This window comes from Tamandua tetradactyla, chromosome 3, assembly GCF_023851605.1.
Source record: "Tamandua tetradactyla isolate mTamTet1 chromosome 3, mTamTet1.pri, whole genome shotgun sequence".
NCBI classification, from domain to species: domain Eukaryota; kingdom Metazoa; phylum Chordata; class Mammalia; order Pilosa; family Myrmecophagidae; genus Tamandua; species Tamandua tetradactyla.
The window spans coordinates 192,687,950-192,713,839 of record NC_135329.1 but is presented as its reverse complement, the minus strand read 5'-3'; the positions used below and the strand labels follow the sequence as shown (position 1 = coordinate 192,713,839).

General features: G+C 38.9%; 1 long non-coding RNA gene across 4 annotated transcripts in view; it reads right to left on the bottom strand.

Annotated features, from left to right (window-relative positions):
- Positions 1-449: 449 nt before the first annotated feature.
- The window catches only part of LOC143676551 (uncharacterized), a 114,214-nt gene continuing 88,773 nt past the window's right edge, over positions 450-25,890 (bottom strand). For all 4 annotated transcript variants that reach the window (XR_013172168.1, XR_013172167.1, XR_013172169.1 and 1 more), the window contains 2 exons: positions 1,603-1,678; positions 450-797 (listed from right to left, as the gene is read on the bottom strand). This is a non-coding gene — a long non-coding RNA (uncharacterized LOC143676551). The remainder of the gene's footprint in view (positions 798-1,602; positions 1,679-25,890) is intronic.

Genomic DNA, 25,890 nt, shown 5'->3' with positions numbered 1-25,890 from the left:
TTAGAAGGAAGGTGAGGCTGTTTATGTTATGAGAACATATTTTACTTGACCACAGCAGCCAGAGCACAGCATGCTATTTCTATAAATGGGGCATGATGGTGTTTTGTTATGAAATGCCTTTTGATGTAGGACAGCCACAGTCCAGTGATTTCCAAATATATTTCAGCCTACTGTAAAGAATAAAATGACAGATCTTCTCATGACCATGGGGTCTCAGCACACATTTCCAGGAACTTGAGGCCATTTACTAAACCCAAACAGAGAAACAATGATTTAATGGTTATAGATGTGACCACTCAGTTTTGAACAACCACTCCCTCCTCCTACTTTCAGCTGCTCATATCTGAAGTACAGCATGAATCAGTGAGCTTGGGTGCCCCCCAACCCCATAAAAAAAATAATAATAATAAGGTGGCATTGCTGAGTGGCATTACAAGACAAGACACTAATTCTCCAAGTTCCATGGACCACCCCTGACTATTATTTATCCACCATCCCACATCTCAAATACCCATTAGTCAGAAGGTCTCTTTATTTCCCCTCAAAGATTATCCATCTTTATTTCAAAATGCTTGGGAGAAAAAATCTTTTAATTTAAAAGTAGGAAGAATGATTTAGGGATCAAAGAAACTGAGAGTATTGTTACAAATTCTTCCCCAGGGTCTGGGTCTCAGCAGTCTTGTTTTGCATATAATACCCAGAGAACATTTCACACAGATCTGGAGGAGGATTTTGCGCCAGGTGTCCATGGCAGTGGTGTTTGTAATAGTGGGAGTTAAATTTAGTCTGATGTCCTTCTGCAAGGAATGGATAAAGAAATGTGAAGGAGGCATGTTATAGATACTATACAATGATTAAAAGGATATTAGTTGTCTATTGATGCATAACAAATTGCCCAAATTAAATGGCTTGGAATAACAAACATTCATTATCTAACAGTTTCTACAAATCAGAACCCAGTGTGACTTGTTAAATCCTTTCACTCAGGGTCTCTCACAAGCCTGTGCAATTAGGTAGTGACCAGTGCTGTAGTAATCTCGAGGCTCAACTTTTGGGACTGTTGGTAGGATTCAGTTCTTTGCTGTATTAGACTGAGGGCTCCAACTCTTCTCTGACTGTTGGCTAGAGTCCTCTTCAATTCATTGCCATGTGGGTTCTATATGTTCTCATAGCATGTCAACTGGCCTCCATCATAGCAAGTAAGTGAGAGGGCCGGAAGTTTTGTAACCTAATCTTGGAAGTAACATCTATGCCTTTTGCCATTCAGCTCATTAGGAGCAGGTCACTAGGTCTAGCCCACACTCAAGGCTAGGTGATTACACAAGGTCATGGACCCCAAGAGGCTGCATTCATTGGAAACCATCTTAGAAGATGCCTACCTTAAGAAACAACAAGTTCAAGTCCACCCAGCATCAAATACAATGCTGAACAGAAAAAGGTAAGGTATGGAATGAAGTCTCTAGAAGAATACATTTTGTGTAAGTTAAAATATGTAGGAAACAATGCTATTTTACAAGGGTACATACAAATTCAAAGCTGTGTAGAAAATCACGTAATATTCCATGGGCATGGGGGTGGGGATAAAAGAGAATAAATAATTACTTAAATCCAGAGTGGGGCCTTGCAAACACAGAAGAAAACGATGGACTCTGGACTCAAGATTAACAACTCTCTGCACCTGAAATTCAAAAAAAAAAGAAAAAGGATAGTAATAAGAGAAATGTTCCAGGTCTCCTAAGTACTCAACCCCCCACAGAAGGCTCTTATGAAGAGCTCCTCTACCTTCACATCTCACTGGATTAAAGTCACATCGTAGGTTCTGTGGCTTCTTCCAAGTAGAAAAGACATCTGTGTGAGTGTGGCATATCTTGGAGTCTGACAGCCAGCTTTAAAAATTCATTGTGCATAAGATGCTCAAAAGGGTGACCAACCATGGTGGGCTTGCCTGAATGTGGGACTTTCAGTGTGAAAACTGGGTCAGTCCCAGGCAAACTGGGGTGAGGTGATCACCCTGTCAGCCTAATCAAACACAGACTGTTTGAAAACGCAAATTGTAGCACCTTCATAGGAGATTCTGATTTGGTGGGCCTGAGAGGGGGTTAAGCAGCTCTGGAGGTCTTTTCTAGCATAGTTCATGTGAGAAACACGATCATGGAAGAATAGTTTTTAGTGGTACTGCCAGCAGCTCTAAAGGTAGCACCATTCTCAAATTTGTAATCATGATCTTTATGCAGCTACCTGGAGGTAACTCATTATTACTTATTGATAATCCTAGGTCTCTGTTTCACAGTTTACTGATTCCAGAACTTGTTTTCCAAGTTAGGCAGAACACAAGATATAGGAACCAGAGATTGGAAAGTGGTCAGGACATGAATTTGGGGAAGAAGATTACCCTAATTGGCTTTTATAAGAAACCATACCTTTTGGCTAGATTAACCATCTACAGAAGTCTCAAGGAAGCCACCCACCCCACAATGCCTTATAAGGTTAATATGAGAACTGCTAGGTCTTCAGGAAGGAGCCTACCTACAAATGTATTCCCTGTAAAATATTTTCCACTTTTGGAAAATGGAAAGTTTATATAAGTATATTGACTGAAGAAAAGAGTATGGAAGTAAAGGCAAATGCCTCATGGGATGTGACTAAAGAATTGGGTAGGGAGTCTTGAAGTAATGGGAGGGGACCTTGCCTGGCTGCAGGGATGATTAGGTATATCCATCTTACCATGAGGAAAGGTGCATAGGACCACAAAAGTTTGCCATATACTCCTAGTGAAAATCTACTTTCCTTGCTCTACTTTTATATTCACTAAATAACCTTCTGATCTCTCTTTATTCTTTCTTCTCTGACTACAGGCTAACTTCCATGTGAGATAATGAGCTAGACATTGTGTGGAATTATTTGTGTTCTGTTTTTAATTTTTCTGTTGAATTTGGTTCTTATGACTAAACTACCAGAAAACTGTTGCAAACAAAGTTTTTTGTGAAGGCATCTTTAATGATAGGGTCTGCCATTGACTTAGACTGCCCTGCAACAGACCCTGAGACAAGAATTCAAGTATAAATGGTTCATTTGGGAGGTGGTCCCAGGACATACAAGTAGGGAAATGGACAGTAAGTCAGGAAAGGGAAGGAAGCTTATAAAAGGCACATAACTTTGCCAGTTACCACTGAAGGCAACTGGAGTTGGAGGCTGCCAGGGAATTCTGGGTGATGGTATAGATTCTATACTGTCTGTTCTATGGCATGCACTCTGAAGTTATTCCAAACAAGGGGTATTCATTCCTGAACTCACAAACTGTCATTGGCTGAGGGCTACTTCTTGGGTGATTTATATCTCATATACTTCTAGTCTATCCTATATGAGGGCTTAGCACACATTTGGGACCAGGCAGAGTCATAAAGCACCTTTAGAGAATAGAGATGAATACCAAGGACATATTGGTGTGGCACTAACAGCATGTGTTGCAATAGCTGAAACTTGCCAAGCACTTGATTAATGTGTACCATTTCATTTATTATCTGATTAGTATTCCCCATTTTCAGATGAAAAAACAGATGTAGAATGGAAAGTGATTCACTTACGGTCACACCATCAGGTAATGGCATAATGGATTTGAACTTAGATAGTCTTTAGAATCCAAGCTTTTGACCATTGGACTATCCTGACTTCCAAAAGAGTTTCTATCCAGTTGGGGGAATATAAATAGATTTTAAGATTTAGGTATAAAACCCAATTGCTTCATGAAATGTGGACAGGGTTTCAAGTTCAGGCATCAGTACTGGTATGGAAGTATGGATGTGTGGATGGAATTCAAGAATCATCAAGAGCCCCATTTGGATAGAATATAAATCACAGGTAACTGAGGATATGCAATATTGGGGAGGATTTTAATGTCAAGTTAAGGAGTTTACACACAGTGGAATAGGCACTGAGGACGTATTGAGGCTTATTAAGCAAGGGAAGTGACATGATGGGAGATGGGCTTCAATAACATTAAACAAGTAGTAGTAAATCTTCTGGACTGACCAAGGAAGAGAAAAAGGTAGAAAACCAGGTAAGAATTATGTGCTAGCTTGAATCTATTATGCACCCTGGAAAAGCCATGTTTTAATCCTGATCCGATCTTGTGGGGGCAGCTGTTGTTTTTATTGTGATTCAGTGTTGTAGGGTGGAAACTTTTGATTAGATTATCTCCACATAGATGTGGCATGCCCAGTTGTGGCTGTGATCTTTTGATTAGATGGAGATGTGACTCCATCCATTTCAGGGGTATTGATTAGTTTATCAGAGTCCTTTAAAAGAGGAAATATTTTGGAGAAAGCTCAGAGCTGACACTGATGCTGACCCTTGGAGAACAGAGCTGATAGAGCCAACGTAAGACCTAGATGTTTGGAAATGCAGAGCCCAGTGAATTTCACCACTTGCCTTCCCATGAAATGCTAAGCAAACCAGAACCCAGAGATGTGTTCCAGAGGAGCTAAGTGAAGGCCCACAGATGCATAGAGAGGAAATGACAGAAAACAGGCAGAAAGCAATGGAGCCCAGGAGCAAGAAACCAACAGATACCAGCTACATGCCTTCCTAGCTGACAGAGAAGTTCAAGATGGCATCAGCCTTTCTTGAAGGAAGGTAATCTCTGGTTGATGCCTTAATTTGGACATTTTCTTGGCCTTAGAACTATAAACTCGTAACTTATTAAATACACCATTCCATTTCTGGTATATTACATTCTGGCAGCTTAATAAACTAACACAAGCTATGACAATAATTTAGGAATTTGAGTCCATTTCTTTCAGAGATCTAGAGTCAGTGAGAGTGAGCATGGTAGAATAGGTAAGAAGAGCTGTTCTAGCTAAGGGCTTGCAGACTAGGTCATGGACTCTGCATATTCAAGAACTCTGGCCTCAGCTATCAGGATCATTAGTGGAGCATGATGGACAGAGTGACCAGCCTGGCTAACTTAGACTTGGGCATGGATGGGTTTCTAGCTCTGCTTTATCATCCAGTCATAAGCTTTGCTACTTTAGAGGCAGTTTAATCCTTTCACTCAGGGTTGATCAGATTCCAAGTGAACTTGTGCAATCAAACTCTCAAAGGGGTAAAAATTCAGTCTACTAGCTTGATACATCAATTCACAATGAAATTCATAATTGCTGACTAGTTTGAAAGACTTAAGTTGATTGACTTGTTGGTGTACTGAGTTTCTAGAAGAGGATCCTTTCTTCTCCTTATGCTAACCATTCTTTCTTCCTATACCTTAAATGCATTCTATGTTCATCTTCTTTCTGGTCATCTAATCCAAACACACAACTATGCCTCTTTGCTGATGACTTTCAAATTCATATCTTCAGAACCTATCTTTTCCCTTAAGTGAACCTAATTCCCAACTAACAGACATTACCGACAAGATATTTCACTAGCACCTCAAACTCAGCATGACCAAAACCAAGCCTGTCACATTCTTGCAGAAACTGACATGTTTGTTTTAATTATCCCGTCCTTTCTCAGCTTGCCAAAACTCAACCCATAGAATTGTCTTTGATTCCTCAACAGTCCACTACATCTTATGTATACCAAAAAATTGTTGATTCAGTATCCCTTAAAACAGGGTGGGTCCCTATTTCTTTACACTAGTATTGTATAGGTAGTATAGTATAATATATTAGAGTAGAGTAGAGTAGAGTAGAGTAGAGATTTTTGTTGCCTGCTGCTTAGCCTCCTACCTGGTATACATCTCAACTCCTCATATCGTCCTCCTCCAAATAATCTAGGTCTCACCCTATTCTGCAGCTCATGGCACTTTGCTATGGATTGTATCTGTTTGTATATCTGTAGCTTGTAAATGCAGCTAAAAACAATTGTTGCGTGCTAGGCACTGTCCTAAGACCTTTCCATACATTACCTACTTTAATCTTCACCAAAAAATCTTTGATGTATGTACACTTATTAAGCCATATTTAACAAAGAGGTTAAATGGTGTGCTGGTCTGAAAGGAAGTATGCCCCCTAGAAAAGCCATGTTTTAATCAAAATCCCATTTCATAAAGGTAGAATAATCCCTATTCAATATTGTATTTTTGAAACTGTAATCAGATCATCTCTCTGGATGATATGATTTAGTCAAGAATGGTTGTTAAACTGGAGTAGGTGACGACATGTTTCCACCCATTTTGGTGGGTCCTGATTGGATTACTGGAGTCCTATAAAAGAGGAAACATTTTGGAGAATGAGAGATTTGGAGAGAGCAGAGAATGCTGCAGTACCATGAAGCAGAGAGTCCACCAGCCAGAGACCTTTGGAGATGAAGAAGGAAAATGCCTCCCGGGGAGCTTCATGAAACCAGAAGCCAAGAGAGAAAGCTAGCAGATGATGCCGTGTCTGCCATGTGCCCTTCCAGCTGAGAGAGAAGCCCTGACTGTGTTCTCCATGTTGCCTTCTCACTTGAGAGAGAAGCCCTGAACTTCATCGGCCTCCTTGAACCAAGGTATTTTCCCTGGTTGCCTTTGATTGGACATTTCTGTAGACTTGTTTTAATTGGACATTTTCTCAGCCTTAGAACTGTAAATAGCAACTCATTAAATTCCCCTTTTCAAAAGTCATTCCATTTCCGGTATATTGCATTCCAGCAGCTAGCAAACTAGAACAAATGGCTTTCCAAGATAACCAACTTAGTAGGTAACAGGGCCTGAATTTGAATCCTCCCTTAAATAAAATGGCACATTGAACGTTTTGGCTTGTTTTCCAGATTGTAAACTCCTTGAGGTGGGATAGTCTGTTTTACCAGGTGATTCTTCAACAGTTACTTATCAATAGTAGCTACTGTTTGTTATTTAGAAGAATGAAAATTCTGCCTAATGACAAAATTAAGGGGAACATGGGGTTGGAAGACATCTTGTCCTGTCCATTCCTATAAAAGTGAGACTGTAGTTGATCTAGTCTGGATGGCAAACCTTAATCAGACCAGATCATTTTAGTAATCCTGCCTAGGTAGAAGTGACCCATAAAAAGTCAGGCTGCAGCCTACATGAAATCAGACAGTGGGCTCAGAAGTATGCTCCCTCTCCATTTAGTCCTATTTTTGATGAATTTTCTTTGTTGTGTGGCTGAAAACTCAAACTCATCTTAATCTAACAAAAGGAGGTAAGAATTAGAATGATTCTAAAACACAGAGTTAATAGTAAGAGAGGTAGGGCAGAGATTGTTTTGGAGACTCAATAAAATGACTTTTGACTGAATGAGCTTGCAAAGACCGTCATCATGCCACGCAGTGTTATCTCACCCTTCTACTGCAGTCATTTTCTCTCTGAAAAATCAATGACTGAAGAAAGCAGTTGGGGATGGAGATGGGGATTGGGGATGAGGGTGGGGGGTAGGTAGAGGCCCTGGGATAATTGTTTAGATTGAGACAGAAACATGGCAGCTTTGACCTCAGCCTGATCAAGAGATCTAGGGGAGCATGCCTGTTCTGTTTGGAGAGGCTGGTATTCAGCTGGCACCATTCTGAGCACTCAAATTTTCTGGCAATAATACTTTATGGGGCGAGATAAATGGATTTAGAGCTAAGGATAGGAGAAGGGTGTCTGGGAAAGAATAAACACCATTAGCTGACCCCTTCCGCCAAGCGCCTTCACTGAAATGTTCAGTCTCAGATTTTAGTTGAAGCTAGGTGGAAGGGTGGGAGGCTCTCCACCCCTATGGGTAAAGCAAGCTGCAGAGGACTAGTCTAATAATAATAGAAAACGTTTGAAGACTGATGCCATTATTTTTAAGTGCCAGGAACTGCTAAGGAATTATCAAATGGCAGTTTGCTCACCATTTTGACAGCAAGACTAGAAACAATTAACCTTTTATAAAAAGAGAAAATGAACATTCATTTTAGAGAGGTGGGTGGCAATATTCTGCAAACATGGGAGGTGTTGTGTGTTGAATGGTTTACCCCAAAATATATATCCACCGAGAACCTCATATTGTGACCTTATTTGGAGCAAGGACCTTTGCAGATGAAAATAAGACAAGGATCTTGAGATGAGATAATTCTGAACTATAGTAGGCCCTAAATCTAATGATGGGTGTCCTTATAAGAGACAGAAAGAGGAAGACACAGAGAAAAGACTACACACAAGGAAGAAAGATAAGTAAAGATAGAGGCAGATTTTGGAGCAATAAATCTACAAGCTAAGGCATGCTAATTATTACCAGCAGCCATCAAAAGCTGGAAAAGGCCAGGTAGAATTTTCCCATAGAGTTTTTGAGGGTGCACAATCCTCCTGACACCTTGATTTCAGACTTTCGGCCTGTAGAATTGTGAGAGAATAAATTTCTGTGTTTCAAGCCACCAAATCCATGGTAATTCGTTATGGCAGCCCTAGACACCTAATACAGTACATGAGTATAATCACTTTCAGTGATTGGAAGGGCTATCAGCCCTTTTAGAGAATTGTCAAACATAAGGGTGTTTGGGGATCCCCTGAATTTGTAGTTGGTGTCAGAAGTGAGGGCAATTTGGGACACAGTGACCTCTAACTTCACAGTGTGCCTAAATTTTCACAGGGAATGAGAAAATATAGAGGTATGAGAAAATAGGTTTTCTGGGAATAGAAAGTAGTCATGAGTGATGGTGGACATGCCCCATCTTCAATGAAAGTGCAGTAAGAACAGATAGCAGATTCTATAATATAACTCATGGGAAGGGAAGAACTTTTTACCCTGGGGAGCTAAAGTAGGATTGTGTGGTAGACAGGGTAAGAGATATTAAAACGAGAGATATAGGTAGCTGCCAGATCATAAAGTATGTGGAAAAAGAGTAGACTGGAGGGAAGACAAAAAAAAAAAAAAATGGAATGTGCTTGCACAGCACCAGAAAACATGGTGGATTAGGGAATGTTGGATTAGACTAAGAAGTTTTGTTTATCTGCTAATATATAAATAGAAGCCATACATATATCCATTTTAAGTGTTTATAATTAGCCAGTGACACTGCTAAAAGCACAAGGCTCTTCTAAGAGATTTCAGAATGGCTGGGCTGCACTGAAGGGGAATCTAACTAAATATACCATTTTTCAGAACCACTTTCTTTAAAACTGAGCATGAATGACATTTCACAGGCCTAGAGATCACCTCCCAGGAACCACAAGCAAAGGCCAGACCATTATTTGGTGCAAGATTAGTTCTTTATTACACATCTCCTGATGTCAAAAAAGGCTCACTAATATGGATATCTCATTCTGGGTGTTGGAGAGATTCAAGGTCTTTGTCAGTAGGAGAGCTACTCTAAGGTTTGGACCACCTCATGAGGACATGACCTCTAAATCTGAGTTAAATCTGTCTCAGCCTATTCCCTAAAGAATGTGATTGCAGTACATTTTTCAATCAGTGCTGATATAGGACAAATTTTTCTGCCCTCATTTCAGGGCATTGGCCTTTTCAAGTATCTATTTTCTAGGCTCCCCTCACCCTTCTTTCCTCTTTCTCTATTCTCTCTTTATTCTGTATTTCTCTTCTCTTTATTTTTTACATTCTTGTCTCCATTCTCTCCCTTTTCTCTGTAGTGCTTCAAGTTCTCTAAAAGTCATAAGGGTCAGGATGTTCATCACTGAGAAGTTTCCCAATTGAGTATTCATCTGTGTTAATGAGAATTCATAGTGCAGAAGGAGATTCTGAATCACATTTGTAAGAACAAAATGGAAATTGCACTTCTAAAAATGTTGCTGCTTCAGAAATTAAAGACATTCGCTCATGTAAAGGTGGGAAGATTGTTTGCCATGTTCGTATATTGTAGATTTCATGTCAGAAAGAGAATTCAGTGAACCTGAGAGTTGTCTCACAAGCCCCCTTCTCTGCACCCCTGGAGAATGTCTGGAATGAGATCTCATCTGTAGCCATGGCTATGAATATAACTTCTGGCTGAAGTTTCCCAATTACAACTTCAGTTCAGAAAATGGCTTGAAGGACGACATCCCTTGGGATTTCTATATGCATCTGCTGTATAACATGCCCCAAACTGAACTCACTTTTCTTCCTTCCCTCAACTGTCCCTCTACCTCCCTCCTTTCACTCCCAGTCTTAGATTTCTCAGCTTAGTGAATAATCCTACCATTACTGAAATCTTTGATACAACTCTTTTCTTCATCTCCCTCAATCACTAAAATTACTCTCAAATCTACTTCCTAACTTTCTCCCGAGATAATCCTCTCTCTTCTACATCCTAGCTCTTGTTGTTTTAACTGCTCTATGGTTATAGCCTTATAATACACTTCCATCCAGTTTTTAAACTATTTCTAAATACTGTGAAGTAGAATGTTGTGTGGAACTTTTGCTGTAGTGTCACAACTACCCCTTTCACCATCAATATCATCATCCCAATATCACTCCTTATCCTCTCCCCTAACCCAAGTCCATATAACCAAAAGACGGGAGAAGTAGAGAAGAATCAACAGTTGGTGACTTGTAGACTGAATGGGAAATGCAATGGATTCCTCCCTCCTCACCCAAGTCAAGTGAGGCGGCCATCAAAGAGAATCATTCTTAGAGACTGTGGATTGTTCAGGAAATGAAGACAAATAATCCCAGTCCCTCATTAGAGGTTTGCTTGGGTAGCACATGATGAATTTCCCTGTATGCATCTCCTTGAGGTGGGAAAGAGGAAACTGGGTAGAAAGGGGGGTGTTTGCACACCCTCCCTTTTTCATGACATGCGAACAGGATATTCCTTTAGGCTTAATGAACCCCACAGAAGGGAACTGAGTTTATACTGTTTGGCTATGTTTCCTGTTCTCTGCTCAAAAGGCATGGCCATTACACACCAGCACCCAGCAGCAATGGGCTGAGACACTGTGGGTTTGGAAGCAAAGCGCTTTTAGAAAGAAATAAGCTAGGACCAGATCACTACATATCAGGAAACTGATATGAAACCCCCTCCCCAAAGATGTCAATAGGCAGCATTTGTGTGCTGCTGATAGAAGGTATCAACCCTCAGCTAGATTAGCTGGGAAGGCAAAAGCAATCAGCAGATAGAGGACTACAAAAGAGGCTACTTAAGTACAATACACTTGCCCCTTCTGTCTTCTCACTCCAATGCCTTGTAGGGGCTAGAATCTTGAAGAGGGAGGGGAAGGGTTTGGTCTGGGGCAGACCATACACCCACTTCAACTCCAAAGATGGGGCTGAGAAAAAAAGTGAAAGATCAGACTCCCCCTTTCTGTACTCTCTAACCACCAACTGGGAAGGGGAAAACCTTGAATGGGATAGGAAATTATTGCTTCAAATTGAATGACATCTAATGACTGAAAATGACCAAAACTGACCACCACTGGAAATTGTGTCCAAAATGTCATTACAGGGCTAGAAAGGGAGCTTTGAATAGCATGGTTTAAGGTAGTAACTGGGGAAAAAACAAAACAAAAGACTTCCTGTTTGCAGCCACTGTGTAGACAAGTGTTCAATACACTAGTTGTCATTGTGACATGCAAGTCCCATCATGTCACCTTGCTAATGAAGAGTTCCCAGTGGATCATTAAAAATGTATTCTCTTTGCATGATTCACAAGGTCATTTGTGATTAAGTGCCTTTACCTTATAATTTTAGCTTCGACAATTGCAGTTATCCTGATGCATCAGGCTCTATGTCTTTGCGAATACTATTTCCTCTGCCAGGAAAGCCCCCTCCCACCCCATCTATGAGCAGACTCCACTGTGTCTTTTTTTATAAGCGTTATCTTTTCAGTAAAGCCTTTCCTGATGCTTTCAGGCAGAATTACTTACTCTTCTACTATATATTCCCCTTGTACACATAACCCAATATGATATCAGTTCTCACGGCAGTAATTGTATGTCTTCTCACTAGACTTTAAGTTCCTTGAAAGCATCAACTTCACCCTCTCTCATATTCCCATACCAGGGGGTGGAGGGTGGGCTGGGCTGGGGTGGAGATGGGGCAATGAAAGAAAAATCAAGAGACTTGGCCGAAAACGTGACCAGACTCACCATGAAACTTTGCTTCAAAGGCACTACCTTAAGTCCCTGTTTTGATGTGGTCTTTACTCTAAAGAGACAAAATCTGTCTTTTTTTTTTTTAACCAGGATTTTCTATTTGATTCATCGTCCTCTCAAAGTCCAGCAGATTCTGACCCTCCCCCTGACCCCAACTTCAGCTAATTCTAAAAGGGCTGCATCTGCCCCGATGCAGGGTATGTCCTCCCAGTTCCACCATCATCAGAACAAATTCATCAGAGCAAGGCTCCGTCACCTGGAAGAAACCACTTTCTCCACATTTTTGACCAGAACCAGTATTTGGTATTGTTAGGATAAAATGCATAAAACTCATTCATTATGTAATATTATATCTGCCTCTGCCATGAATAAATCCAATTTTATTTAAGTTACAAACTTCTAGAGGGCAGGCCATATCTTCCGCTGTATTTCACATGGCAGAGACATGTTTCACTCTGTACATGGTTTTTAAAAGTTTTATCTTGTGCCAGGGTGACAGATGTTGAGAGGTTATGGTTATGGTCTCTGCTTTTAAGGACTTCACAGAGTTGGATTCTTTTCTGACTTGGAAGGTTGTCCTCTTTGAGCTTGAAGAAAGCTCCAGAGACGGCCTATAGAGCAGTGAGGACAAAGAGGGGTGCCAAAGCAGCTCAAGCAGGGAGACAGGGGAATCCTGCAATCACAAGGAGGGCAAAAGTCTCATCCAAATTATCCTCACAACCTTTTTAGGTTCTGCCCCTGAAGATCCTTTTTAGCTGTCATGCTTGGTTTCCACAGCATGGTAATGGCCACAAGAATGTGAAATGATAGAAAGAAGTGGGTCTTGGAATTAGAGATTATTGAATTAAAATTCAATTTAACCTAAACTGAGCCAGTTAGATTTTGTCACTTACTTTTCCCATTAAGTTTTGATTAAACTGACCAGTCGTCCACCAGGTTTGAGGCCGTCTGCAGTCCTGCTCTAATATGTGGGGTGATTGGCATCAAGGCAGAAAGTTTGGGATCATTTCCTTGGCTTTTCTTATTCCCTGATTGACTGCTGCCCCACTACAGATTTATCCAACATACACACATGCACATATGCACAAACACACACTCTCACACACATGCTCACATGCATGCATACGCATTTAGTGCTCGTGTGCACACGCATACACACACACACACAGGCAAACACGCACAGATGACTTATGCACATTCCTGATGGGCTCTTTCTCTCATTCTCTTCAAATAAACCCTCTCACTTTTCTTGAAATCATTCCTCTGCTACTTCCATCTTCCAAAAATCTTTTTAAGTTGCAGCAAAATGATTTCTGTTTTGTTCCCATAAATGAGGTATTGAGATTTCTTTCATCTCAGTAATTCATATAAGTTTCTGGAACTCTAAATAAAACAATTCTTTTATCTTTACATTTCTTTAGTCTTGGAACTAAACAGCAATATATCTAGTCTGTATAGAGATATTTTATATATATATATTAAATATAAAGGAGAAATATATATTTTTTGCTCTTTTACTCCTTCAGTCCCTCTCTATCTTGTCTCTAAGACAAAAGCTTTGCTATCCTCCTCTTTTGCTAACTTCCACCTCCTTAACCCTACCTCCTTCTTTTGCTCTGGCCCCCTTCTCCCTCTTCATTCCCCTACCCCTTCATACATTCTTTAAACCCAGTTTTATCTTGATCCTCTCAAAGAATTGCACTGTGATACTCTGAGTGCAGAGACCCGGCCTCCAGGCTAAACTCTGGTGTGTCTTTTAGTTACTAAAGACATAAATCTTCTCCTTAGTTCTCTCTCAGGGATTATTTAAATTTGTCAGATTGAGAATCCATCTATTTCTTTAAAACCCAGCCCTTGCATAGTTGTTAACACAATGCAAGATTTTAAGGTATTAAGCATGTACCTGCAAGTACTTTGCAGTTCTTCATTTCCTTCCCTTTGGGAGTGCTTTCCAGTACAGAGGGGCAGAGGGGAGAGAATAGAGCCTAAATAAGCTGATTTATCTGGAAAAACACTCCTTTTCATTTTTGCCTTTTCAATAAAGCTAAATTTGGGGACTGGGGATTTGGAGCCCTTCAGGAGCAGGTTCACTAAAACAATCGAGGTGTGTGTAAAACTCAGCTCAGACCCGGCAGCCTAGTCTTCAAACTGATGTCACCTCATAAATCCACAGTCTGTTCCCTGCTCCAATATGAGAGGAACAACCTGGACCCATCAGCGAGGTGCTTTACCTGGAGATTAATTATTTGCTCAGACAGAGGTCAGATGGAGGGTCTTTAAAAGATTCCTTCAGTGTTTTGCCCCACCTCCTCTTGTTTGGGTAAAAACGAAATTCTCGGTATAGTCAAGCTGTAGAAAGGAGCAGTGTGCTCAGATGCAAATCATAGAGCCAGAGGGACAGGGGTGGGGAGGGGAGGGCAGGCATCACTGAACCCACCTGGCCCATATAACGGGGCCAGGGAAAGCAACGGAGTGTCCCTTTGGTTCTTATTACTTTGCTCTCCTAAGGTCATAGATGTCCATATCTGTCCCCAGGGCTGTCTGAAGTGAAATTGGAAATGGAATGAGTTGAGAATGGTGTGGGGTGAAGGGAAGCCAATAGAGGGATTTTAGCAAGTGTCTACAATTCAAGGGGCCATAGAGGCTGCCGGGGGAACTACTATCAGACCCAGAGTGCTGGTTTCTTTCCAGAAGGTTCTAGGATTTGCACATAAACCACCTGGATTTCTCTTTGGGGAATCACTTATACACAAAGTAACAGCGGTAATTTAACAGAAAGCTGAAAAGAGGGGAAAAGGCTATGGTGGAACAGTTGTCAAATGTCTGAGGTTTTCCAGAAGGAAGATAGCAAGCAAATGCTATGAACTTTTAAGGCAGGAGGGTGGGAAATGGAGCTTTTTGGAGAAAGGCATTGATTAAACTGGAGTTGGTCAGAAAGTTATTTAATCTTTGTTCACGAATTTTAAGAGGGTTGTAAGCAGCGCTTTGCTGGTAAATGTTTAACAACTGTCTCTGCATGGAACAAAAGCCCTGATTTGCAGTGTTTATTGATTTCTGTGGAGTATATACTCTATGCTGATTTCAGATTACCAACATGACATCACTGGATAGAGCTAGGGAGTGATGTGCAGAGGCAGCTCTTCTGAGCTGGTGCAAGCCGGCTCTAGCACACCTCTGGCTTTAATAAATACACTAACAAGGTTACTAAGGAATATTCTCCATTCTCATACCCCAAGAGGCTTCATGGTTGAACTAAAAAGGCCGAAGTTCTAGTTTTAATTCTTCTCTGCCAGCCACGCCCAGCTATACACTTGAATTTGTACACTTTCCTCTCTCTCTATTGAACAGTTTAATATAGAGAAATATTTCCATCTCTTGCACCCATAAATATGTAAGGTTCAAAGTCATCATGATCTTCCTCATTTCTTTACGAGTCTCACCTTTGAAAAGTGAGTGGCATCGTCAATGGGTAAAAAGAGGAATTTCAGATTGCAAAGAGTACACCTATCTATCCTTCCAGGAAAAGGGCCCGACGGACCAGGCTATGGTTGGAATCATGGAAGGTTCTGGAATACAGTATCCTTCATAGCCCTTGGCTCGTTGACATGTCCCACATAAGCACAGATTGTCAGTGGGGGTTTCAGATGAATCTGCCTGCAAGTGTTGGAGGAGCACGCTGGGTCAGCCCTGTGGCTGACCCTTCAGGGAGGGAGGCCGGAGCAGGGGTGGGGAGGACTGGCATGTGGGGGATGGGGCTGGAGAGGGTGGAGGTGGGGGGCATCCCTGAAAGCCAATCCTATCTCCTGGTGGTTTGGCAGTTGGCCTGGGGAGCCTTGGACCTTCTGGGGAAAAGCCAGAAGGGGAGGACAGGGTGAGGGAGCAGGGGTGGGGAGGACTTACTTTCACAAAGGAGCACAGGCTGTTCATGCCTGTCTGGGCTAGAACTGTTGGCTTTCTTCTGGAGTGACTTTCTACAGAAGGCAGGAAAGTGAATTAATGTGCAATGGGCAAGATGCATTACTATCTCCTTTCAACCTCACAACAAGCCCTGGAGGTAGGATTTCCCTAACTGCTTCTCGGATGGTAAAACTGAGCCCTTGAGGGTATAAGAAAGGACCAGCCCTAAGTGCTAATGTGCGATGTGATCCCATCTCACTCTGCCCCCAACACCCTGTTCTCTCCTTCTATGCTCCCTTTTGACATCATTGCTGGGTGACTTGACCTGTCAGCTTAGTCCAACACCTATTTGTCTGATTTTCCTTTGTTTCTCTCTCGCGTAAACAACTCCCTTGATTGCTGGGGGGACTGGCCAAGCTGCCTGTGGTGGCGTCTTGTGATAGAAAGGAAGAGGCAATTAGCCCCTGCTTCCTTGAGATTCTCTATGGGATGGGTTTGATGTTCTCCTGGCATTTGTTAAGCTTAGAGATGCTTAGCTGTCTCCACACAGCCAGGACACAAATACAATCCTCCCACCAGAACACTGTTAATGACACAAAGGATTTCCATTCTGGCTTCAGACACAGCCTCAGCTAAATCAGTTGTGTGTCCTCGCTAGCACATTGGTTTTGTTCGGCACTGAGTCATGAATCTGGGTGCGTCTGTCTATCTGTCCATCAGCCCTTGTGGCCACATTCTGCTTTTCAAACACTCCCTGCACAAACACGAAACTCAACTCAATGCAGACTCTTCACAAAGGCACTCACCCTTTGGCTCTCCTTCAGAATAAACAGGCGAGTTTCTAGACGCTGAAGCCCAGCCCCAATGGGAAACAAAGCCAGTACAGCCTGGGGCTGCCTCTGCTCCTGCCCCCATGACCCTCTGGGTGCCTCCAGCATTTCATACCTTTCTCTTAAGAAGTCAAACACTAAAACTCCTAACTGCTTTCTTGTAAGAACTTTTGTTGGGTTTCCCCGATTTAAGTGAAATAGTCTCTTTTCCCTATTGATGTGGGTAGTGGATTTGCTCAAAATTTCCTGGCCAGGAGGGATAGCAAGTGCTTCTCTAGTTCTAGCTAGTCTCTTTTTTACCCTCTGCAGATAGGAATACCTATATATAGACTTTCACAGATGATAGCAATCATATCTCACCTCCAAATAATAATGATAATAGCAGCTAACATTTATTGGACACGTGCTGTGTGTTGCACAATATATTATGTACTTTATAAGGATTAAGTTATTTATTCCTCAGAACAACCTCATGAAGTAAGGCAATATTACATTTCCATTTTCATAGGAGGAAAGCTAGGCTCAGATGAGTTAAGTAACTTACTCCAGTTTTCAGAACTAGTAAATAAGTTGAGCACTAGAATCTGTCTTAACAACTGTTCTAACTTGCTATAACTCCCCAAATATGTATCTAGATGTATGATTAATATCAAGTTGAACCATGTGTTGTAAGCTAGAATCTGTCCAATAACAGCAATTTCATAAATTTCAGCTTAAAATATCAAAACACAATCATTACCAAAAGGGGGAAAAGAAATGTAAATTAACAAAGTATCAGTGGCAGAGACAGCTCGAATAGAGTCAAGAGGCTACTCTGGGGGTTGCTTTTACACAAACTTCAGGTAGACCTTGTTACCTATCATAACCCCGAACCGGGACCATCCAGCCAATCCTAAAGAACACCTAGGGCAATATATAAGATTCCACAAGGGTTCCATGCACTGGAGTAACTTTCCAGAAACCTACAACCTCCAGATGGGTCCCTAGTCCAGATAAATCCTGAAACCTAGCCCAGCCTTTCCAGAACATCAGATAGTTCCATCTCCCTACCCCATATTAGTGACAGAAACCTTCCAATATCAAAAATTTGGAATTGCCATAGGCCCAACACCCCTAAAATGTTGGAAAACTTTAAACTTTAAAGTATGGAAAGATCAAAGGTGATGGCGGAGTTATACAGAGAAGATAGGAATTAACAAATGAATATGATTGCTGAATCATTAAATTGATATCTCTTTTAGTCTCTAATATTTTAGAGCAGCTAAAAGTAAAAAGCTAAAATTGTAAAACTGTAACCAATGTCAAACTCTGAAATATGTTCCACAACTAATTGTGGTGCTGTGCTTTGAAATTTATAGCTTTTTTATATATATGTTATATTTCATGAAAAAAGGAAAAAAGTCAGTTTTTATGATGATAAAAAAATATTTAATCCCTCTAGCCAACTATATTCTGGAGTAGCTAGAAGGAAAGACATGAGAGGATTATCATAGGGTAGCTCATGACAAACTCTTGGATCTGTCCTGTAATCACTTGTTGAAGAGTGCTTTGAAAACTACTACTTTGCTTCATATATATGTTATATTAAACAAACAAACAAAAAAAAGCCAAAAAAAAATATCAAAACACAGAACTTCCTGAATGTAGCCACCAGACTTAACTTTCTGTGGTGCCATATATGGAACAGGTCCTTGATAAATGCTTTCTGAGCCTGAGGATGAGGGATTGAACAAGTGTGTGAAGAGAGTTATATGAATAATTAGAAGCAAAGCCAAGCTTCAGCATCAGAGGGAATGAGCCTACTGGCAACAGACTCATTGTTTATGTGTGTGTTTGTGTATGTATGTGTGTATGTTGTGCATACACGCACATGTGTGTTTCAGGACCCTAGCCATTGGTGGGTGGAAGTGCAAGTCTCTTAAAAAGGCTTCACCCTTTTGTTACCTTCCCACTACACCTGTTTGTTCACTCATGTTTCCATCCCATTTTTCTCACTGCTGCCACTAATACCTTTTCATCATAGTGTCAACATATTACCTTCAAGAGATATTATTGAATAGATACTCTTTTGAAGAAAATGTTCCACTTCCAGGACTAGTGAACTCAGTTAATTTCTAATATCATTAGTCTAGGCTGTGACAGTGTTGCTTTTCAATTAAATGGAGATTGAGAGAGACTAATCCCATGATCTGAGTCCCTGTAATCAATCTATCGTCTCATCTCACTTTTTCTTTCCCTCTCTTCTCAATTCCTGATAGGACCAAAGTGATGTAAACTTGACTCTCCTGTGTAACCTTAGCAGCCCAGGTGGGACCTCATAGTGAGGGAAAGTGAGGAGGTGCCAGAGAAGAGGGCACTTTGCAAGAGACAATGGTAGGGCATCCCAGGAGAAACAGATACCTAGCCCTAAAATAAGAAAACAAAACACCGCAAACAGAGAGTCAAAGCTTGCAGCTTCATTTCTCCTCTCTAGGAAACCTTTAAGCACAATTCAGCGAAGTTAAGTGAGGACAGAGAAGTGGAAGGAGGGACCCACACTCAGGAAACCACTAAACAGAGCAGAAACCATGAAAGAAAAACAAACCTTCTGCTCATCCCTATGAAGTGTAGCTCATACAAGGTTTAATTTTTTATCCTACATCCCTATCAGTAAAAAGCAGTGTTTTTAATGCATCCCCAAATATATGTATATTTGTTAATGATGAACTATACACACTAGCTACTGTATAAATACATCATGTTCTTTTCTTTAAATAATTCAGGGATAACCTCAGCCTCAAATGGCTAATTTGTCAATCAACCACCAAAGGCAAATCCTTAAGAAATTAGCCTAAGCATCTACCTCATAAAACCACAGCACTTTTTCCCTGGGGTTTTAATGAAGCAAGAATTCTTTAATCCAGAGCTTTCTAGTGTTTAATCCATTAGAAGGATTGCCTTTTCCAGCATATCCCTTCTCACCAGATTCAATTAGCAATGTCAGTAGAATTCATACTGCAGGTAAAAGGACAGATGCTTTCCCTAGTCCCAAATATCTTATGTGCCTCTTGAATGCTAGCCTGGCCTTGTGTGATGATTCTTCTGGTACTCCTGAACTCACTTTATCACTCACCCTAATTCTACCCTCTCGAGCACAAAATAACCACAAGGCTAGAGGATTAGAATAAAATCTCTAAAGAGCTGTGTCACATGAGTGGGAAATCTTAATTTTAAGACTGGGATTGTCCTTGGAAAGTCATGTTGCTTATACTCCTGTTCCTGGAAAATAGCAGAAACCATTTTTAAGTACAAGTTTTTAGACAAAAATCAGCATATATTAAGAATGTTTTGGTAAAATACAGGTTGTTAAAGATGGGATGGTATATAAGAATCCTATATTTTATTGTCCTGTAAACTCACAACTTTTCTAATAAAGAAAAAAAGTACATAATCCACTGCCGTTCCCCTAATTTAACTTAATCTATGAGAATAAATCAATCCAATATAGATGTATTAATTAATACATGCATTCATTCATCCATTAATTTTAAAGTAGCATAAGACATAAAGAAATTAACTTGTGTGTGATTAAAAAATGTTTTGGAGAAAAGCTTCAAAAATTGAAATTATGATAGGGTGTGCTGGTTTGAAGCTGTTATTTACCCCAGAAAAGGCCATGCTCTTTTAATCCATTTCTATGGGTGTAGATCTGTTGTGGATGGGACCTATTAATAGGTTATTTCAAGAGATAAGACCCATTCAAGGTGGATCTTAATCCTTTACTGGAGTCCTTTCTGAGAGGATAAAAGACCAAAAATGCCCAGAAAGAGTTCAGAGAGAAACATCCAGAGAGAGACAGCTGAGAGAGAATCACTCCAGAGAGAAAGCTCACAGGGGAGAAAAGCCCTGGAGATGCTAAGAGGGACCCACAGATTTGCAGAGAGAAAGCCACTAGAATCAGAAGCTGAAAACAATGGAATCCAGGAGCAAAGGACCAGCAGATGCCAGACATGTACCTTCCCATAAGACAGAGGTTACCCAGATGTTAGTGGTCTTTCTTCAGAGTCCAGGTATGATCCTATTGATGCCTTAACTGGGACATTTTCATGGCCTTAGAATTGTCAATTTGTAAGCTAATAAATCCCCACTGTAAAAGCCAATCCATTTCTGGTGTATTGCATTCTGGCAGCTTTAGCAAACTGAAACACAGAGTTAATATATAAATCAAGAGAGCAACAAAAACAGTATGTACAATTCTTGAGAATCTTGGGAGAAGAAACAAGGTTGCTGTTTTCTTTTTAATGTAGCTGAATAAATTAAGATTAAATGAGTCTAATTCCAATGTCAAGTAAGAGGCCATCTTGATTTCCAAGTCAAAATGTGCCCCTACCCTTATCTGCATACTGGATGCCTCTCTCCTATTGTCCTGCACCCTGTCTTTTATTCTCCCCACCAAATTTCTAATCCTTTCTCTTTTTCTCTTGTTTTGCTTTACTTGTTGTCCTCCTGGAGACAAGAATCCAGACCCTTGAGATCTGTGCCTCCTCCATGGGTCTGTGTACAGACCACCACAAATGTTAAAGTACTTCCATGGCCTCAGCTGGCAGAAGGTTTTCATTTTCACACAGCATATTCCCAGTAAAAAGAGTGCATCTTCTATAGTGGAGAGGCTGGAGGGAACTGCCTGAAAATGTGGAGCTGTGTTCCAGTAGCCACGTTTCTTGATGATGATTGAAAATGATACAGCTTTCACAATGTGACTGTGTGATTGTGAAAACCTTGTGTCTGATGCTCCTTTTATCTATCTTGTCAACAGACCAGTAGAACGTATGGAATAAAAATAAATAGGGGGAACAAATGTTAAAATAAATTTAATTTGAAATGCTAGTGATCAATGAAGGCGAGGGGTAAGGGGTATGGTATGTATAATCTTTTTTTTTTCTGTATTTGTTTTATTTCTTTTTCTGTTGTCTTTTTATTTCTTTTTCTGAATTGATGCAAATGTTCTAAGAAATGATGACTATGCAACTGAGTGATGATATTGTGAATTACTGATTATATATGTAGAACAGAATGATCACATATTGATGTTTTAGTTCATTTGTTAACTTTTTTAAATTAATAAACAAATAAATTTTAAAAAAAGAGTGCATCTTCCTAAGAATATAAATAGGTCATTAAAGCTGAATCCATTAAAATATGGACAAAGTTGATGATGTATCTGAACTCACCTAACACCACTTCTCAGGACCCTTTATATGTTAATTTTTTTCTGTACCTGTCTTCATTTCTCCAAAAGACTAGAATGCTCTTGAAGGCAAGCATTATATCTAAGTTGTCTTTTGCAACTATATGCAAGACAGTAAACTAAACTCAGTTGATGATGTGCTCCGATGAAGAGCTATTGAATGAATAATGAAAAAAATGAATGATGTATTTTTCAAGGGAGGAATTAAGTCCAGGTCAGAGAATGAGATGGCAGCATAGGAGAGCTTCAGGGTGTTCTAATCAATCACAGGATTTGTTTCATACACATCAATACACCATGGCTGTGTAATTTTCAGTCCACCTACTTCAATTTTCTGAATGTCAGTATCCTTAGCTATTAAAAAGGGAAAACAGTAACTCTCCTTCACACCTCACATGGTAATTATAGGAATTAATGACACCACAAAGACTTGTACAGATAAAAGGAATAAATATATAATGAAGAAATGAAGCATGCATATAAAATTCAGAGAAAAGAAGTTTGAAACATTATTAAACATATTTAAAAGTCTAAACTTGCTAGTAAAAGAAATGAGTTAAATTAAAAATATATATATTAGGGATGCCTGAATTTGGTTTCAACCTTGGCATTCCCAACCAAATCAGCTATTCAGCTTTAGATTTTTTCTTCTTCAGCATCAATTGTGAATCCCCAAACTTAAGCATGGTTGGCATAATGTGATTCCTTATAGGTTCCTCTCATAGCTAGTCAGTAATATGAATGATGCAAATTCATGCGCAAAATCTGATATGCATTCTAGGTATAACTTTCAATCATGGTTTCCTTGTATGCATTATATGTTGAAAATCTATTAGTCTGTTTGAAATAAGCATTCATATGTATCACTGAAATGGTAAAATGTTGATTATGAAAGCTGCTAATTTCATGAGCACAAAACAATTACTAAGAATTTCCAGTTAACTAAATAAATAGGAAAATGTATTTTTAGTTAACAATAAAATTAAAAGAATATGTTAGGTAGACAAATTTAGAAAGAGTATTATATGTGTTTGAGGCAACATATTTTTATAAAAGTTTCTGTAATAATAAGAGACAGAATAATAGATATTTTACTAGGCAGACATATAATGATTTTCATTTTAATCTGTAGAATTTTTGGTGTACTTGCATTTATAAAATAAAATAAACATGAAGCAAAATAACTTCTAAACAGTATTTAACTTTTTGTTACTTAACGCCATTTAGGTCATGAATCAGTCAAGATTCATTAGTTTATATTATAAACTAATATAAAAATATTAGTTTATATATGTTGTGATGTCAAATGAAAAGCAGAATGTTTACTTCTCATTTGAAAATTTTATGAGGAGTAAACATCTATATTAATACATTCTATACTGATTCTAATAAAAATGTTAAATGTGAAGAAAGAATATGATTTCTAGAAAAATGAAGTACTACCAGATTATCTGACTTCTCTATCAGCCTCAAATGAAAGGTAGAGCCTACTTAATATCACAAATGTTCACAATAATTAGTGAAAGAACAATATAATAGCACTATCCTCTTTAAAAATTTTACTTAAAATGTTTTAATAAGATGTATAATTATATTTGAAATTTTAACAAAAGTTTAGATTACTTTTTGTACCTCAAAAGTTCATTTGGTGGTGATGCTATTGATGATGATATTTGGTTTCAGCTTCATTTTAGACAAATATGATTTTAATATCCTCCCATTTGTTAATTTGTTAAAATATGTATCTTGTGCATGTCTAAATTTATTATTTTGAAAGACTAAAAGGGAATCCTTCCTACTAGTAGGGCGTAGTGAGATGGATATTTTCATATGTTGCTGGAAAAATGTAGAATAATATATATATCTATACACCTCTAAAATGTCTAATAAATGGAATTCTGTGTAGCTGAGTAAAAACCACCAAAAATATTTGAAATCTTAATACACCCTAAAAAAGAAAAAGAATAAACTGCACATAACCCGTGCATCAGCATAAATAAAAGGCAGAAGTTGTTTAAATTGCAAATTAATGTGTGTAAAGATATAAGCACTATGGTGGTGCAATGGTGGCTCAGTAGCAGAATTCTTGCCCACTGTGCCAGAGACCCAGGTTTGATTCCCAGAGCCTGCCCATAACAAAACAAAACATGATATAAGTACTAAATTCTAATGAGCTATATCAAAATTTCTATGTCTTCACATAAATCAAATGCAATTCAAGAAGAGTAAGAATGAGATAAAAGAGCTATAATGTCTACCCTAAAATTGATACAAAACCAGCACCAGAAGTAGAAAATGTACATTAAATGTGAAAATAGTGAGAGAAGACAGCGTACTGGTACATCTAAAGCACCTAACACAGAGAAAGAAGAGACATGAAACTGATCATAGGATAAAAAGAGGAAGTTTGGGAAGGTAATGATTTAGGGAATGGAGCAGGTCAAAAGGAAGTTAAAAATTAACATGCTGTCAGGCAGAAGAAAAAAATAATGAAGTAAAGTAAATTTTAAAATTGGCAAAATTTCCTTCTCAATTGCATTATTTTATAATAAACTCTCTTAGATCCTTCGTTTTTATTAGATAGTAATATGTTTTAAAAATTGAAGAGTATACACTTGCTTCATCACTGCCACAAACAAACAAAGCAAGCAAGTAAAAGTATCCAGCACAGAAACCATATTTATCACACTGACAGATGAGAATGCTCCTGAATATGACATCTCATAAATGACCCCAAATTACCAGTCCCATCTACAGAAATGCAAAGGCACAAATTATCTTTGTCCTTACAAATTCTTATCAAAAGAAAATGGAAAATGAGAGTCCAAATAATTCAGTTGATGAAAAATTATTGAGAAAAATCAATAATGAAGCAGAAGAAAAGTAACACATCATTCCAATCTGAATTTTGTATCCTCAAACAAGTTTTTGCTGACACTAAAAAAGCACCTTGAATCAGAAATATAAAAAAACAAAGACAAAATGTAAGAACAGAAATGAACAGAAACCAAAAATGAAGAAATAAGAGGTAACTGAATTAGAAGAGAAAGAGAAAAATCACATGCAAAATGAATAGTGATTTAGAAAGTGCACAAGGAAGAATAGATATGAATGATACATAAGGGGCATTAAAGTAAAGCAGGAACATAATCTAAAGAGTAAAAATTAGATTCCGAGGAAAATAAAAAGGGTTAAGGAAAGAAATAGTTGAAAAGTAAGACAGAAAAAAAGATCCAATTTATGTATAATTGGAGTCCCTGAAAATGCTAAACAAAACAATAGAGCAAAGCTAATATTTATTTCTAGAATCCAAAAGGATTTCCTGAAAGTAAAAGAAGACCTAAATTTACAAGGTAGCAGAGAATATTGAACCACGGCAATAAACACTGAGAATATTCTAATAAAACTATTTTATTTCAAAGATAAAGCAAACAAATCCTCAGGACTTCCAGGCAAAGGCATAGGTAACTTACAAAGCAAGAGAATTAAACTGGTATCAGATTAAAAATACAAACAAACAAAAAAACAGTATATTAAAGCAAGACAAGAACAAAGCAAAACTCAAGGAAAAAAGTATGAGCCAAGAGATTTTTTAATGCAGTCAAGCTGTTCTTCAAATATGAGAACTATGGAAAAGCAATTTTTAACTTGGAAGACATCAAGAAATCCTATACCTATGAGCCTCTTTTTTTTGTTATTGATTAAAAAAATTAAACAAAACAGTAAGATATCATTCCATTCTACATATACAATCAGTAATTCTTAATATCATCACATAGTTGCATATTTATCATTTCTTAGAACATTTGCATCGATTTAGGAAAAGAAATGAAAAGACAACAGAAAAAGAAATAAAATGGTAATAGAGAAAAAAAAGATTATACATACCATACCCCTTATCCCTCACTTTCATTTACCACTAGCATTTCAAACTAAACTTATTTTAA